The sequence below is a fragment of the Ahaetulla prasina genome, chromosome 2 (assembly GCF_028640845.1).
Source record: "Ahaetulla prasina isolate Xishuangbanna chromosome 2, ASM2864084v1, whole genome shotgun sequence".
Lineage (NCBI taxonomy): Eukaryota > Metazoa > Chordata > Lepidosauria > Squamata > Colubridae > Ahaetulla > Ahaetulla prasina.
Window position 1 is genome coordinate 9,245,011 of NC_080540.1, and position 15,317 is coordinate 9,260,327.

Here is a 15,317-nt window from a genome sequence, read left to right on the forward strand (position 1 = left end):
TAGCTGTGAAGTTTGTGTTTCTTTGTGGAGATCCTTGAACTTGAAAGATAACGCAAATAAGCATTCTTCAAAAGACAGTCCTTTGATCTTCACTAAGACCCTCTGTAAAATTGGTTTGAATCTAGTTTGGGAAATTTTTTTGGTTCAAAATGACTCAACTTTCAGAACGCAACTTGCTGCAGCTTTAAATAAAATTGGGGAAAAATAGCAGGACTATCAGGCGTATAGATAATTTAGAAATGACATCTGAAATGCAGAATTTAAAGCAAGAGATGAATGAAAACTTTGCAAAACAGAGGAAATGATAATGATTAAAGATGAAATGGAGCAGATGCATGTGCATGAGGTAAAAGTGGATCAAATTGGTAAATATTTTATAAAAATGAGCAGCAAGATAAGAATTTGTCTTTGGAAGAAGAGATGAGGAAATATAATTTGTTATCAGGAATCTCAGAAGAAAAGGAGGATAAATTGAAACAGCGGGTTCTGAAATGGATTAATGATTTGGATACATAACTTCGTTCACAATAGCAGACCTGGCAAGTGTTTTAGAATTGGATATAGAAGGCAAAATGGTTCTAACAGGAATGTGCTCAGGTTAAAATCTTGGTGATAAGTTGGAAGTTATGGCCAAGGTGAGAGAGTTGGGAGATGCTTTAGTTTGAAGGAAGACTATTCAAGTCTTCCGGATATATCAAGAGAAGAAAGGGCATGGAGATTTTTAAAACCAATCACAAAAGTTTTGAGGGATAATGGAATTAAATACAATTGAGGCCACCACAACAATTGAAATTTTTTATAAAGGAAGGATCGTACAATCACCCCAGATATAGATGCATTATTATATTTCGGGAGCTTGGACTGATTGAGATGGAGGATTTAATGGAGATAAAGATCAAATGCTTCAGATGGGTGGAACATCAGGGTTAATTGAAGTGCTTCCACGAACCACAAAGGAACTATTGTGACCAAAGCTTTTGCCACATTCAGGTAATTTGTATGGTTTTTCTCCTTTCTGGGTCCTCTTGTGCATCATCAGCTGTGATTTGCAATCTGTGCTTTTCCCACAATCGACAAATCTATGGAGCTTTTCCACAGCTGATATTCTTGAGATAAAATATGACAATGCCTTGTCTAGTGGTGCTTTTATTCAAGCCCTTTTTCTTCCTCAAAGGGAGAGGCCTGTATTACTGTCTGTTCTACGTGAATTTACTTTACAGTTTCCTCCTGACTTCCAGATATTTCTCTCTTTTGCTTAATAATAAATAATCTGCCTTCATATACATTTTTCGTGTAATGTATCCATGAGTTCTGCATAATCTGCTTATTCTTTCTTGATTTTTTCTTTTGCCTAACAGCTCCTGGAGGAGGAGCAGCATTATATGATTTTCTGAAGGAAATGGAAAATATTTTAATTTCTGGCTTGATTTTCTTCCCTTTTCAACGTTGCTTGTTATTTAAAGTTGTCCAGAATGCTCTTATTGCCATCCTGTTTGCCTGTAAGATTTAAAGAAAAGTGTAATTTTAATTGTTTATAAAATGGTTAGAGAAGATTTGAAATATATATATATATATAATTTGTTTTCTGAGGTTTTCACGGGTGTTTGTATATAGGTCTTTGGTTGTTCGGTTTTCCGTAAAATTGAAGTGTCTTGGCGACGTTCATAAGTCTCATTCGTCATCTTCAGGCTTCAGCATTTCTGGGAGCAATGTGATCGCAGCTGTTTCTTCCTTTAACTGCTAGTGGGGTTTGAACTGATTGGGTGAGCACTGTGCTCTGATTGATGGTTTTGTGCTCTGACTTGTCCTGTGTTGGTGGGGCTTGTTTGTGCTCAGTTTAGTCTGTGTTGCAGGGGATTTGAGCTGAGCTGCATAGCTGTTGTTTGGCTTTGTGGCTACATCTTCATAGTGGGTGTCCTGCTGCATGTATGGATTGGAGGGGTTTGAAATGGCTAATGTTGCAGCTGGTCTGGCTTCTGGTCCTTGGTCGTGCTTCATGATCAGTGTGGGTTTGGGTCTGCTTTCTGGGTGGATGTGTGGTGACATCCTGTGGACCTCGTGAGTGGGTCTGGTGTCATTCCTCGTTAGGGACTCGTTGTCAATAAGGTTTCAAATGGCTGGTAGGCAGGTGTCATCTTGTTCATGCTGTGTGCTTATCTCAATGGCTTCTGATTATTCTGTTAAAGTGTTCAGTTTTACGATAGTTCTGGTCTTTTAAAGTCAATATCATGTCCTGTGACTTTAAAGTGTTGGACCAGTAAGAAGTTGGTTCTGAATGAGTTCTGTGTTCTTCAATGAGTGCACTTATTCTTCTGTTGGTTTGTCCAATGTGGTGGGGCAGTGCATGGGATTTCATACCTTGATTTTCTAACTCAATTTTGTCTTTGGGAGATGGTGGATATTTTCTGTTTGTGCAGAATGCTGTCTTGATGTTGTGTTTGTGGAGGATCTGGATTCTGTCAGGTGTTTTATATGGGAGGAGGTCATATCCTCTTCACCCAAGTGCCAATCAAAGGAGCCTTGACAGCTATCCAAAACAAATATAACCCCCCCAAGCACATCCTAGATCTGACCACCCACTGCCTATCCAACACATACTTCATCTACAATGGACAAAATACAAACAAGTAGAAGGAGCACCCATGGGATCACCCTCTCACCTGTCATTGCCAACTCTACATGGAGCACTTTGAAACCCAAGCTCTAGAAAATCTGATCACAACCCAAACTCTGGCTCAGATATGAACACCTTCATAATCTGGCCACACGGAAAGAAAACTTGACAACTTCCTCACACACCTCAATAGCCTACACCCCAAAATACAGTTCACCATGGAAACAGAAGTTAATAACCAACTTCCTTCCTGATGTCTTAATCTACAGAAAACCCAATGGCTCCTAGGACACACCATCTACCAGAAGAAAACACACAAACCGCTATCTGCACGCACTCACACCACCACCCAGCACAGATCAACTGTAAGACACTCATCTCCAGAACAAAATGCTTAGCTGATGAACAACACCTAAAACCGAACTAGATCTCACTAACGTACTAACATCCAATGGATTCCAAACAAGATTACCAAGCTAATCCAAAAAGAACCCCCACTAAAATCCAAGACAGAGAACAAGAAAAGCACATCCTCCCATATATAAAAGGCACCACAGACAGAATCAGCAAGATCCTCCACAAACACAACATCAAGACAGCATTCTGCACAAACAGAAAATATCCACCATCCTAAGAAACCCCAAAGACAAAATTGAGTTAGAAAATCAAGGAGTATATGAAATCCCATGCACCGCCTGCCCCACACATACATTGGACAAACCAACAGAAGAATAAGTGCACGATTGAAGAACACAAGAACTCATTCAAAAAGAGGAACCAACTTCTTCCTGGTCCAACACTTTAAAGTCACAGGACATGATATTGACTTTAAAAGACCAGAACTATCGCCAAAACTGAACACTTTAACAACAGAATAATCAGAGAAGCCATTGAGATAGAAAACGCACACAGCATGAACAAACGAGATGACACCTCCCGCCTACCAGCCATTTGAAACCCGCTTATTGACAAACGAGTCCCTAACACGAGGAATGACACCAGACCCACACTCACGAGGTCCACACAGGATGTCACCACCACATCCACCCAGAAAGCAGACCCAAACCCACACTGATCATGAAGCACGCCAAGGACCAGAAGCCAGACCACAGCTGCAACATTAGCCATTTCAAACCCCTCCAATCCATACATGCAGCAGACTGACACCCACTATGAAGATGTAGAACCACAAAGCCAAACAACAGCTATGCAGTTCACCAGCTCAAATCCCCTGCAACACAGATTAAACTTAGCACAAACAAGCCCCCACCAACACAGGACACACCCCAGCCAATCAGAGCACAAAAACCCCATCCAATCAGAGCACAGCCAAGCTCCCACCCAATCAGTTCAAACCCCACTAGCAGTTAAAAGGAAGAAACAGCATCACACATTGCTCCCAGAAGCACGGTTGAAGCCTGAAGCTGACGAATGAGACTTCAAACGTCAAGACACTTCCAATTACGGAGAAAACCCGAACATATATTATTTATATATATATATATTATATATGCATTGAAGAACACAAGAACTCATTCAGAGAACCAACATAACATAACATAACATCAGAGTTGAAGGGACCTTGGAGGCCTTCTAGTCCAACCCCTGCCCAGGCAGGAAACCCTACACCATCTCAGTCAGATGGTTATCCAACATTTTCTTAAAATTTCCAGTGTTGGAGCATTCACAACTTCTGAAGGCAAGTCGTTCCACTTATTAATTGTTCTAACTGTCAGAAATTTCCTTAGTTCTAAGTTGCTTCCTTGATCAGTTTCCACCCATTGCTTCTTGTTCTACCTCAGGTGCTCTGGAGAACAGCCCAACTCCCACTTCTCTGTGGCAGCCCCTGAGATATTGGAACACATCATGTCTCCCTGGTCCTTCTTTTGTTAAACTAGACATACCCAGTTCCTGCAACCGTTCTTCATATGTTTTATCCTCCAGTCCCCTAATCATCTTTGTTGCTCTTCTCTGCACTCTTCTAGAGTCTCAACATCTTTTTACATCGTATACCAAAACTGGATGCAATATTCCAAGTGTGGCCTTACCAAGGCATTATAAAGTGGTACTAGCACTTCACGTGATCTTGATTCTATCCTCTGTTTATGCAGCCCAGAACTGTGTTGGCTTTTTAACAGCTGCTGCACACTGCTGGCTCATATCTAGATGGTTATCCACTAGGACTCCAAGATCCCTCTCACAGGTACTACTATTGAGCAAGGTACATACGGTACTGGTGCATTTTGTTTTTGGCCTAAATGTAGAACCTTACTTTTTCACTGTTGAATTTCATTTTGTTAGATAGCGCCCAATGTTCAAGTCTGTCAAGATCTTTCTGTAACTTGAGCCTATCTTCTGGAGTGTTGGCTATTCCTGCCAGCTTGGTGTCATCTGCAAATTTGATGAGTTCCCCATCTATCCCTCGCCCATTGATGAAGATGTTGAAGAGTACTGGGCCTAAAACAGAGCCTTGGGGTACTCCACTGCATACTTCCTCCATGTGGATGTAGTCTGCTGAGGACTACACGTTGAGTGCGGTTGGTCAGCCAGTTACGAATCCATCTGGTGGTGGTGCTGTCTAACCCACATTTTTCTACTTTATCTAGTAGTAGGTTATGGTCTACTTTATCAAATGCTTTACTGAAGTCCAAGTAAATTATATCAACAGCATTCCTCTGGTCTACTAATTTTGTCATTTTGTCAAAGAATGCGATAAGATTAGTCTGGCATGATCTGTTTTGACAAACCCATGTTGGCTTTTGGTTATTACTTTGTTTGCTTCTAGGTGTTCGTGATTCGTTGCTTGATTATCTTTTCCAGAATCTTCCCGGTATTGAGGTCAGACTGATAGGTCTGTAGTTTCCTGGATCTGTTTTTTTCCTTTTTGAAGATGGGAACTACATCAGCTCTTTTCCAGTCCTCTGGCAGCTCCCTGTGCTCCAGGATCTTTGAAAGATATAGTTCAGTGGTTCTGAGATCACGCCTGCCAGTTCCTTCAGAACCTTGGGGTGTAATCCATCCGTCCTGGTGATTTGAACTCGTCTAGGTAGACAGGTGTTCACTTACCATTTTCTTCCCTATTTTAACTTGTGTTTCTAATCTGTTTTTGTAGTGCTGTTTTGATAGGTTGGATTGTTTTTTCCTTTTGTGTAAAGACAGATGCAAAATATGAGTTAAGTAGATCTGCTTTCTCCTGTTGCTTGTCATCTTCTTGCCACTTTCTCCCAGCAATGGGCCAATTGTTTCCTTGACTTTTTCTTGTTTTTAACATGTTGGAAGAAGCTTTTTATTATTTTTACTTTTGTCGCTAGCCTTTGTTCATTGTGAGCCTTAGCTTTCCTCACTTCATCTTTACAGGCTCGGCTATTTGCTGATATTCTGCCTTAGTTATTTGCCCTCTTTCCACTTTTTATATTTGTCCTTTTGTCTTTCAATTTGTCAGATAGTTCTTTATGCATCCATGCTGGTTTCTTTTGTGATCTACTATTTTCTTCATTGGTATTGTGTTAGACTGTGCTTTTATAATCTCACTTTCCCAAGCTTCTTGAGTTGTTTTCCCCTGAGGATTCTCATCCATTGAATCCTTCTCAAGATCTCTCTAAGTTTATTGAAATTAGCTCTTAAAGTCCAAGACTCTAGTTTGACTTTGTTCTACTACTTGTATTTGCTTAATGTTGAATTCCAATATTATGTGGTCACTTGCCCCAAGGTTCCTGTAGCTTCAACACCTTCTATCATTTCATCTCTGTTAGTGAGAATTAAGTCCAATATGGCTGATCCCTTGTCGCCTTCTCTATTTTTGGGAAACAAAGTTGTCTGCTAGGTTTGTTAGGAACCTGTTGGATCTTCCACTTGGTGCAGAGTTTGTTTCCCAGTTGATGTCAGGGTAGTTAAAATCCATTACTACTGTGATGTGCTTCCTACATACCTTAGTTAGCTGACTAGCAAAAGTTCATCTACTTCCTCTGTTTGGTTGGGTGGCCTATAGTATAGACCTATGGCAATATCGTTTTCACCCTTTTATATTGACCCAAATACATTCAAGATGATTTTCATCATTGTTGTTTCTATTTCTGTAGAGATGTAGTTATTTCTTATATAGTGCAACTCCACCTCCTCTTTATTTGGTCTATTTCTTTTAAATAATTTATATCCTCTAGCTGTATGTTCCATTTGTCAGTTTCATCCCACCAAGTTTCCGTAATGGCAACAATATCATATCTACCCTCATTTACTTGGATTTCTAATTCACCCTGTTTATTCCTCATACTCTGTGCATTGGTGTATAGACATTTGAGTCCATTTGGATTGATCTTGTGTTTACTGTCTACATAACCTGTGTTGACTGCCCCTACTTTCATGCCACCTGTTGGTTTAGTGCACATGGTATGGCACTCACTGTTAAATGCTTGGTTTTGCTTGATAGCATGGTTGATAGTCTTACCCATACAGACATCTATGTTACATGCACTGATAACCCTTTTAGTTTTCGATTGCTGGGGACAGAAATTTTCCATATCAGTTAATTCTCTGTCCCCACTGTCCGGTTTAAATGTTTATCCGGTTTAAATGTTTATCTTCTTCCCTGGTCCAACACTTTAAAGTCACAGGACATGATATTGACTTTAAAAAGACCAGAACTATCGCCAAAACTGAACACTTTAACAACAGAATAATCAGAGAAGCCATTGAGATAGAAAAACGCCCACACAGCATGAACAAACGAGATGACACCTCCCGCCTACCAGCCATTTGAAACTATTGACAAAAGAGTCCCTAACACGAGGAATGACACCAGACCCACACTCACGAGGTCCACACAGGATGTCACCACCGCACATCCACCCAGAAAGCAGACCCAAACCCACACTGATCATGAAGCATGACCAAGGACCAGAAGCCAGACCGCAGCTGCAACATTAGCCATTTCAAACCCCTCCAATCCATACATGCAGCAGACTGACACCCACTATGAAGATGTAGCACGACCACAAAGCCAAACAACAGCTATGCAGCTCACCAGCTCAAATCCCCCTGCAACACAGACTAAACTGAGCACAAACAAGCCCCCACCAACACAGGACACACCCCCAGCCAATCAGAGCACAAAAAAAAACCCCATCCAATCAGAGCACAGCCAAGCTCCCACCCAATCAGTTCAAACCCCACTAGCAGTTAAAGGAAGAAACAGCTGCGATCACACATTGCTCCCAGAAGCACGAAGCTGAAGCCTGAAGATGACGAATGAGACTTGATGAAGCGCCAAGACACTTCCAATTTTACACGGAGAAAACCGAACAACCAAAGACCTATATACAAACACCGTGACAACCTCAGAAAACATATATATATATATATATATATATATATATATATATATATATATATATATATATATATATATATATATATATATATATATATATATATTTTCTGAGGTTTTCACGGTGTTAGTGGAAAACCAACAACCAAAGACATATATATATATATATATATATATATATATATATATATATATATATATATATATTACAATGAAAAAGCAAACATGCCCCAATACTAGAATATTCACACATTATTGATGGTTCATATGACACATGGAGTACCACTGAGATCCATGTTCAAATATCCATTCAATCAAATTGAGTTATTTAGTTGGGTCAATCATAAATTCTTAGCAATGCAAAGTGTTATCATCAAATAGATCTTGAAGTGCTGGGAATAGATTATGTAGTTGTAGATATATTCAGCAATGCTACTTCCGGTTGATGTTGCAGTGGGAATGGACTGGAAAATAGGCTCTCATGAGCCGTGCAAAATTTAGCCTAACGAACTGCTGCCGGGAGGCTTCCGAGCCATAGCTGTCTTGTAGGGACAGTGAAGAAAGGGGAGGTGTTTTGTGGACTGCAAGGAATCGGCACTGGAACAGAAACAAGTCTCCCAAAGTGGCAGCGGGGGCGGAGGCCATCTTATGGCGACCTCCTTGAAGTTGGGACAACCAGACCTAAGAATTGATCTGGAGCGGTCTTTGGATGGAGTGCTAGAACCGGGTGAGATAATTGCCAATTTATACTAAGAAGTAAAATTGAAATTGGAGTTTTAAAAGAAATTCCTGAGCTCGGATTAGTGGCTATCTGGCACCTGGGGGGGGAAGCACAAATGCGGAAAAAAGAAAAAGTGAGGATTGTAATACAAAAAGCTTAATAAGTCTTAGATCTGGAAAACTGGGAAAAGGAAAATATTTCAAAAGGAAAAGAAAGTGATTTTTAGAAGAAAACAGCATTTTCTATGAGGAGCTTAATATTCCAGGGTATTTTGACAATTAATTGGATTTAATAGACTATTTTATACCGACTAGAAATGGAGAGTGCCATCTGGTGGAAGAAAGAAAAAGTACTGTGATACTTTACTTAAATAAACCAAACAGAAGAAATAGCAGCTGAAAGACCCAACCTTGGACATATAGAAGATAATTTGGGCACAGTGAAAACATTTAAGGAGTGACTGTCTTTTACATCTGGGTTTTTGTTTCATTTCCCTTCCCAAAATGGTTACAGTCAAACCTTCTGAGCTAAATTTAGAGATGTGGGGGCTTTAACTGATGAAATGATGCCAAAAGCCTCTGCAAGCTTTGAAACACCACTTTTGCTCATGGAAGTCTTCAGCTTCAAATAAGAGCAGAAAATACTGTCTACAACCCCTCTGGTGACATCCCCACTCAAGTTGTCCTCATTTCACCTACTGCAATTGGAACAGGTATCTGCATCCCTAAGCAGCTCAATCATTAAGCATGATGTCACATGACAGTGCCAACTTACATCTGTTCCTCTGTAGTTGTTAAGCAAATTACTGTGGGTTGTTAAAGGCAATTTCATATGACCGTGACTTGCAATTTCCTGCCAGTATAGCCATTGATTTTGCTTGTCAGAAGCCAGCTGGGAAGGTCACAAATGGGGATCATGAGTGTGGGATGCTGAAGCCATCATAAATGTGCAACTATTGGCAGAACCCCAATCGGTGCGACTCCTTTTCCTGCACCTTCAAAACCACAGTCACTGCTGAAGTGCAGTCACTGAACAACTGCTAGGATTACCACAGATTTTGTGGACCAGGTGCATGTCTGCTTCTACTGTGCCATAATAACTTTGAAGGCTTATAAAAAAAAATGAAATTTGATGGAGGAAAAAAATAAGGTTTTACACTTATGCAAGAAAAACCAAATGTACTGGCACAGATTGGGTAGAACCTGGCTCAAGCAGTAACTATGAGAGGGTCCTTGATGTCCTTGCAGACAATCACATAGATATGAGCCAGCAGTGTATTCAATCAGCAAGAAGAAGAAAAAAGCCCATACAATACTAGGCTGCATTAACACTCTGGAAAGAACCCAGAAAAGAGCAACAAGGAGGATTAGGGGGCTGGAGGCTAAAATATAAAATAGGGTTGCAGGAATTGGGTATGTCTAGTCTAGTGAAAGGAAGGACTGGGGTGACATGATAGCAGGGTTCCAATATTTGAGGGGCTGACACAAAGAAGAGGGAGTCAAGCTATTCTCCAAAGCACCTGATGACAAGACAAGAAGCAATGGGTGGAAACTAATCAAGGAGAGAAGCAACTTCGAATTTAGGAGAAATTTCCTTTCACTGAGAAAAGTTAACCAGTGGAAGGATTTGCCTTCAGAAGTTGTGGGTGTTCCATCACTGGAGGCTTTTAAACAGAGACTGGACAGCCACTCGTCTTGCCAAGATTGTTTGGGATGAGTTTGACCCTGTGGCTCTCGAGGACGTGGACAGGTTGTTGGGGAGGTTGCATGCCACCATGTGTTTACTGGACCCGTGCCCCTCCTGGTTGGTGCTGGCCACACAGGAGGTGACACGAGGCTGGCTCCGGGGATTATCAATGCTTCTTTGGTGGAAGGGGTTTTCCCTGCCGCCTTAAAAGAAGCAGTGGTGAGACCCCTCCTCAAGAAGCCTTCCCTGGACCCAGCTGTTTTGGGAAATTATCGTCCGGTCTCCAACCTTCGCTTTGTTGCAAAGGTTGTAGAGCTTAGTGGCATGTCAGCTACCCCAATACCTGGATGAAGCTGTCTATCTAGACCCGTTCCAGTCTGGCTTCCGGCCCGGATATAGTACGGAGAGGGCTTTGGTCGCGTTGGTGGATGATCTCTGGAGGGCCAGGAACAGGGGGTGTTCCTCTGCCCTGGTCCTATTAGACCTCTCAGCGGTTTTTCTCCATGGACCATGGTATCTTGCTGCACCGGTTGCGGAGTTTGGAAGTGGGAGGCACCGTTTACCGGTGGTTCTCCTCCTACCTCTCTGACCGGTCGCAGACGATGTTGACAGGGGGGCAGAGATCGACCGCGAGGCGCCTCTCTTGTTCAACATCTATATGAAGCCGCTGGGTGAGATCATCAGTGGCTTTGGGGTGAGGTACCAACTGTACGCTGATGATACGCAGCTGTACTTTTCCACCCCAGGCCACCCCAACGAAGATATCGAAGTATATCCCGGTGCCTGGAAGCCGTACGGGTCTGGATGGGGAGAAACAGGCTCAAGCTCAATCCCTCCAAGACGGAGTGGCTGTGGATGCCGGCACCTCGGTACAGTCAGCTGCAGCTGCAGCTGCAGCTGCAGCTGACTGTTGGGGGCGAATCATTGGCCCCAATGGAAAGGGTGCGCAACTTGGGCATTCTCCTGGATGGACGGCTGTCATTTGAAGATCCTTCCAACTCTGGTACAAACCTCCAGTGACGGAGCAGCCACAACCTCTGGAGGGAAGCCATTCCCAAAGAATCAACTTTAATTTAATAGAGACTTTTTCAATCTTCCCACCAGCAGAAAATTGCAGCCATCAGTTTCACAGCCTGCAGCCCCAGTGGGTTTCCATTTGGGGAGGGAAGGAACCTGCAGCAGCAGCAGCTGACCTGCTTCAGCCCAGTTGCTTCTCTGCTTCCAGGCCGTGGAGGGAACCGAACAGCCCGACTTGCTCCCGGACTCCCCTCCCACCTGCTGCCCTCAACTCACCTGCCAGCTGCTGCTTCGACCCTGGGGAGATCGCAAAAGCCGCTCTGCACACCACCTTCCTCCCATGAAGTCATCCGGAAAGGGAAGTTCCTCTGAGCTTCTCCTCCCCTCCCGTCCTTTCTAGCAATGAAGTATTCGATGGTTTTAACTCCTTGAAGCTCAACCACAGAAACTGCCTAGATTCTCTGCTTTCTAGGAACAGGTGTTGCCTGCTGCTTTTGTTGTTGCCTATCTCCAGATAGGAGGCAGAAAACACGCTTGTCCCGTCTCTACTACGTTTGCAAAATGTTTCGCTTGATTAAATGCGATTAAGCCGTTTTTGACTTCTAGCAACCGACCTTTGCAACTGAGCCAAATGAAATAGTGAAATGTGATGTTCCTTAACCTTGCGAAGATTACCTATGTGCTCTCAGCCCTAAAAGTTCATGGAGGTTTTACAGAATGACGCAATTAGCTTTTTTAGGAGTGACTCTCAATAGAGATCAAAGCCTCTCTAATACCCCAAAACTTAATGACTGATTTCCTGTGGCACCCAAGCTTTTAGGACGTGGCAGCACCATTAGAAGAGACACTTGAGGGGAGCCACCTTCACTCCTGCTGGCCAGGGCTGCATCCAAGAGCTCCCACAATGAAGCTCGATTCCTGGAGGAGGAAATTTTATATCTGCTAAATACCACGTGCAAATTCTGTAAATCTTGTCTGCACGGAAATCTCCATTAGGTCAGAGAGAGAGAAAAGTATGCAGCAGGGATTAGAAAATGGGGGCTAAGAAAGAGGAGGTGATTGTCAATATATAGTAGAGGAAATATTAAAATACTTTTTAAAAAGAAAACAAAAGGGAAGAGTAGAATATCCCACCAAAGCGTATGGTTGACTAATAACCAGGCTAACCTTTTTAGAGGGACAGCCTGCACTGTCATTTTCAGTGCACATCCAGTAAGGTTTGGATAGTGATAGTGGTTTTTTAGTGGCTCAGTTACTAAGATGCTGAGTTTGTTGATCGAAAGGTCAGTTCGAATCGAATCAAAGCTGCGTAACTGTTTTAGTTCCTGTTACTTGTCCCAGATGCTGCCAACCTAACAGTTCGAAAGCACGTAACAAATGCAAGTAGAAAAATAGGGACCTCCTTTGGTGGGAAGGTAACAGCATTCTGTGGGCCTTTGGTGCTTAGTCATGCCGGCTACATGACCACAGAGACGTCTTCGGACTGCACTGGGTCTTCAGCTTTGAAACGGAGATGAACACCGACCCCTAGAGTCAGGAACGACTAGCATATACGTGCGAGGGGAACCTTTACCTTTAGTGGTCTTTTAGCTATTGGTTCTGAGCTTTGTTGCATGGAGGAATCTGGAATAAAAAAACTGCAGGGTATATTTTATTTCCTTTTCATTCAGGAACTCAAGATGGCATACAAAGCATTTCTTGTGTAGCATGCTGTACTTTACAGGGTCAGTATACCCACAGACAGCCTTCCCTACCTACCAACAGTATAATCCACTAGAAAAAAAAAGTGGAACCATTCCTCTGAATTGTGTTAGTGAAATGAACAAACTTATTATTCTTTGGTTACTTCTAAACTCAGCAAAATCAGGATCATTCATCTGCATAGCTTAAATATCTGTTCATTGCTCCAAATAAAGTTCCTCTCTTTACTTGTAGGGATATTTGGAAAACTTTAAAGAAATTTTGACCTTTTTTAAAAAAGGAAAAATACAGGTTAACAATTGTGTGTTAGAAAGCCACTGTATCTATGGAGATACTTTATTATTAAATTCATTTATTATTAAACTTTGCCCATCTTGCAGTTTGAGGCAACTCTGAGCTTCTTGCCTTGCCCTAATGTTCATAGCAAAACTGACAATACCCATTTTTTTTCCTTGTCAAAAGCTACTGAGACTTCTAACATGAGGCATTTTTAAAAATGAAACATTTATTTATTTATTTATTTATTTATTATATTTGTATACCGCCCTTCTCCCGAAGGACTCAGGGCGGTTCACAGCCAGTAAAAACACAATACATAGAATACAAATTAAAAACTATATAAAAATCTAATTCAATAACGGCCTAAAAATTTAGATACAATTTAAAACCCCATTTAAAACCCCCAATTAAAACCCATAAATTTAAAAAACTAACCCAGTCCTGCGCAGATGAATAAATGCGTTTTAAGCTCGCGACGAAAGGTTCAGAGGTCCGGAAGTTGACGGAGTCCCGGGGGGAGTTCGTTCAGAGAGCCCCCACCAGAAGGCCTTTCCTGGGCGTGCCAGGCAACTGTCGACGGCACCTGAGGAGTCCCTCTGTGAGGCGCAGGTCGGTGGGAGGTATTCGGTAGCAGTAGGCGGTCCCGTAAATAACCCGGCCCTATGCCATGGGCGCTTTGAAGCGTTCACCAAAACCTTGAAGCAGGCCACAGGTAGCCAGTGCAGTCTGCGCAGGATAGGTGTCACGAGCCACGAGCTCCCTCTATCACCAGGCGTTCTGGACTAACTGAAGCCTCCGGATGCCCCTCAAGGGAGCCCCATGTAGAGCATTGCAGTAATCCAGGCGAGGCGTCACGAGTGACTGTGCACAAGGCATCCCGGTCTAGAAAGGCGCAACTGGCGCACCAGGCGAACCTGGTGGAAAGCTCTCCTGGAGACGGCCGTCAGGTGGTCTTCAAAGACAGCGTTCATCCAGGAGACGCCCAAGTTGCGCACCCTCTCCATCGGGGCCAATGACTCGCTCCCAACAGTCAGCCGCGGACTCAGCTGACTGTGCGATACCGGCATCCACAGCCACTCTGTCTTGGAGGATTGAGCTTGAGCCTGTTTCTCCCCATCCAGACCCGTCGGCTTCCAAACACGGGACAGCACTTGATAGCTTCATTGGGGTGGCCCGGTGTGGAAAAGTACAGCTGGGTGTCATCAGCGTACAGCTGGTACCTCACACGAAGCCACTGATGATCTCACCCAGCGGCTTCATGTAGATGTTGAACAGAAGGCGAGAGAATCTGCACCCACAAGTGAGGCGCCTCACCTCTGCATCAACACCGTCTGCGACGGTCGGAGAGATAGGAGGAGAACCACCGATAACGGTGCCTCCACTCCCAGTCCCCCAACCGGCGCAGCAGGATACCATGGTCGATGGTATCAAAAGCGCTGAGAGATCTAATAGGACCAGGGCAGAGGAACAACCCCTATCCTGGCCTCCAGAGATCATCCTGTGACCAAAGCCATCTCAGTGCTGTAACCGGGCGGAAGCCGGACTGGAGCAGGTCTAGATAGACAGTTTCCTCCAGGTGGAGGAAACTGATATGCCACCATACTCTCTACAACCTTCGCAGGCGGGTTGGAGACGACGATAATTACCTAAAATAGCGGGTCAGGAAGGCTTCTTGAGGAGGGCCTCACCACCGCCTCTTTCAAGGCGGAAAGACTCCTCCAACAAGGAAGCACTTGTAATCGCCTGGAGCCAGCCTGTCACCTCCTGAGTGGCCAGCACCAGCCAGGAGGGGCATGGGTCCAGTAAACATGTGGTGGCATTCAGTCTACCCAGCAACCTGTCCATGTCCTCGAGCCACAGGGTCAAACTCATCCCAGACAATGTCACCAAGACCGCCTCAGGCGCCCGTCCGAATCGCCACAATTTTGGTCCAGACCGTCCCGCTGAGCGATTTTATCGTATAGATAACGTTAAAC

General features: G+C 43.4%; 1 protein-coding gene across 1 annotated transcript in view; it reads left to right on the forward strand.

The window, feature by feature from the left end:
* LOC131193532 (zinc finger protein 850-like) overlaps positions 1 to 15,317 on the forward strand; it is a 332,320-nt gene that overhangs the window by 68,137 nt on the left and 248,866 nt on the right. The window lies entirely within an intron of this gene.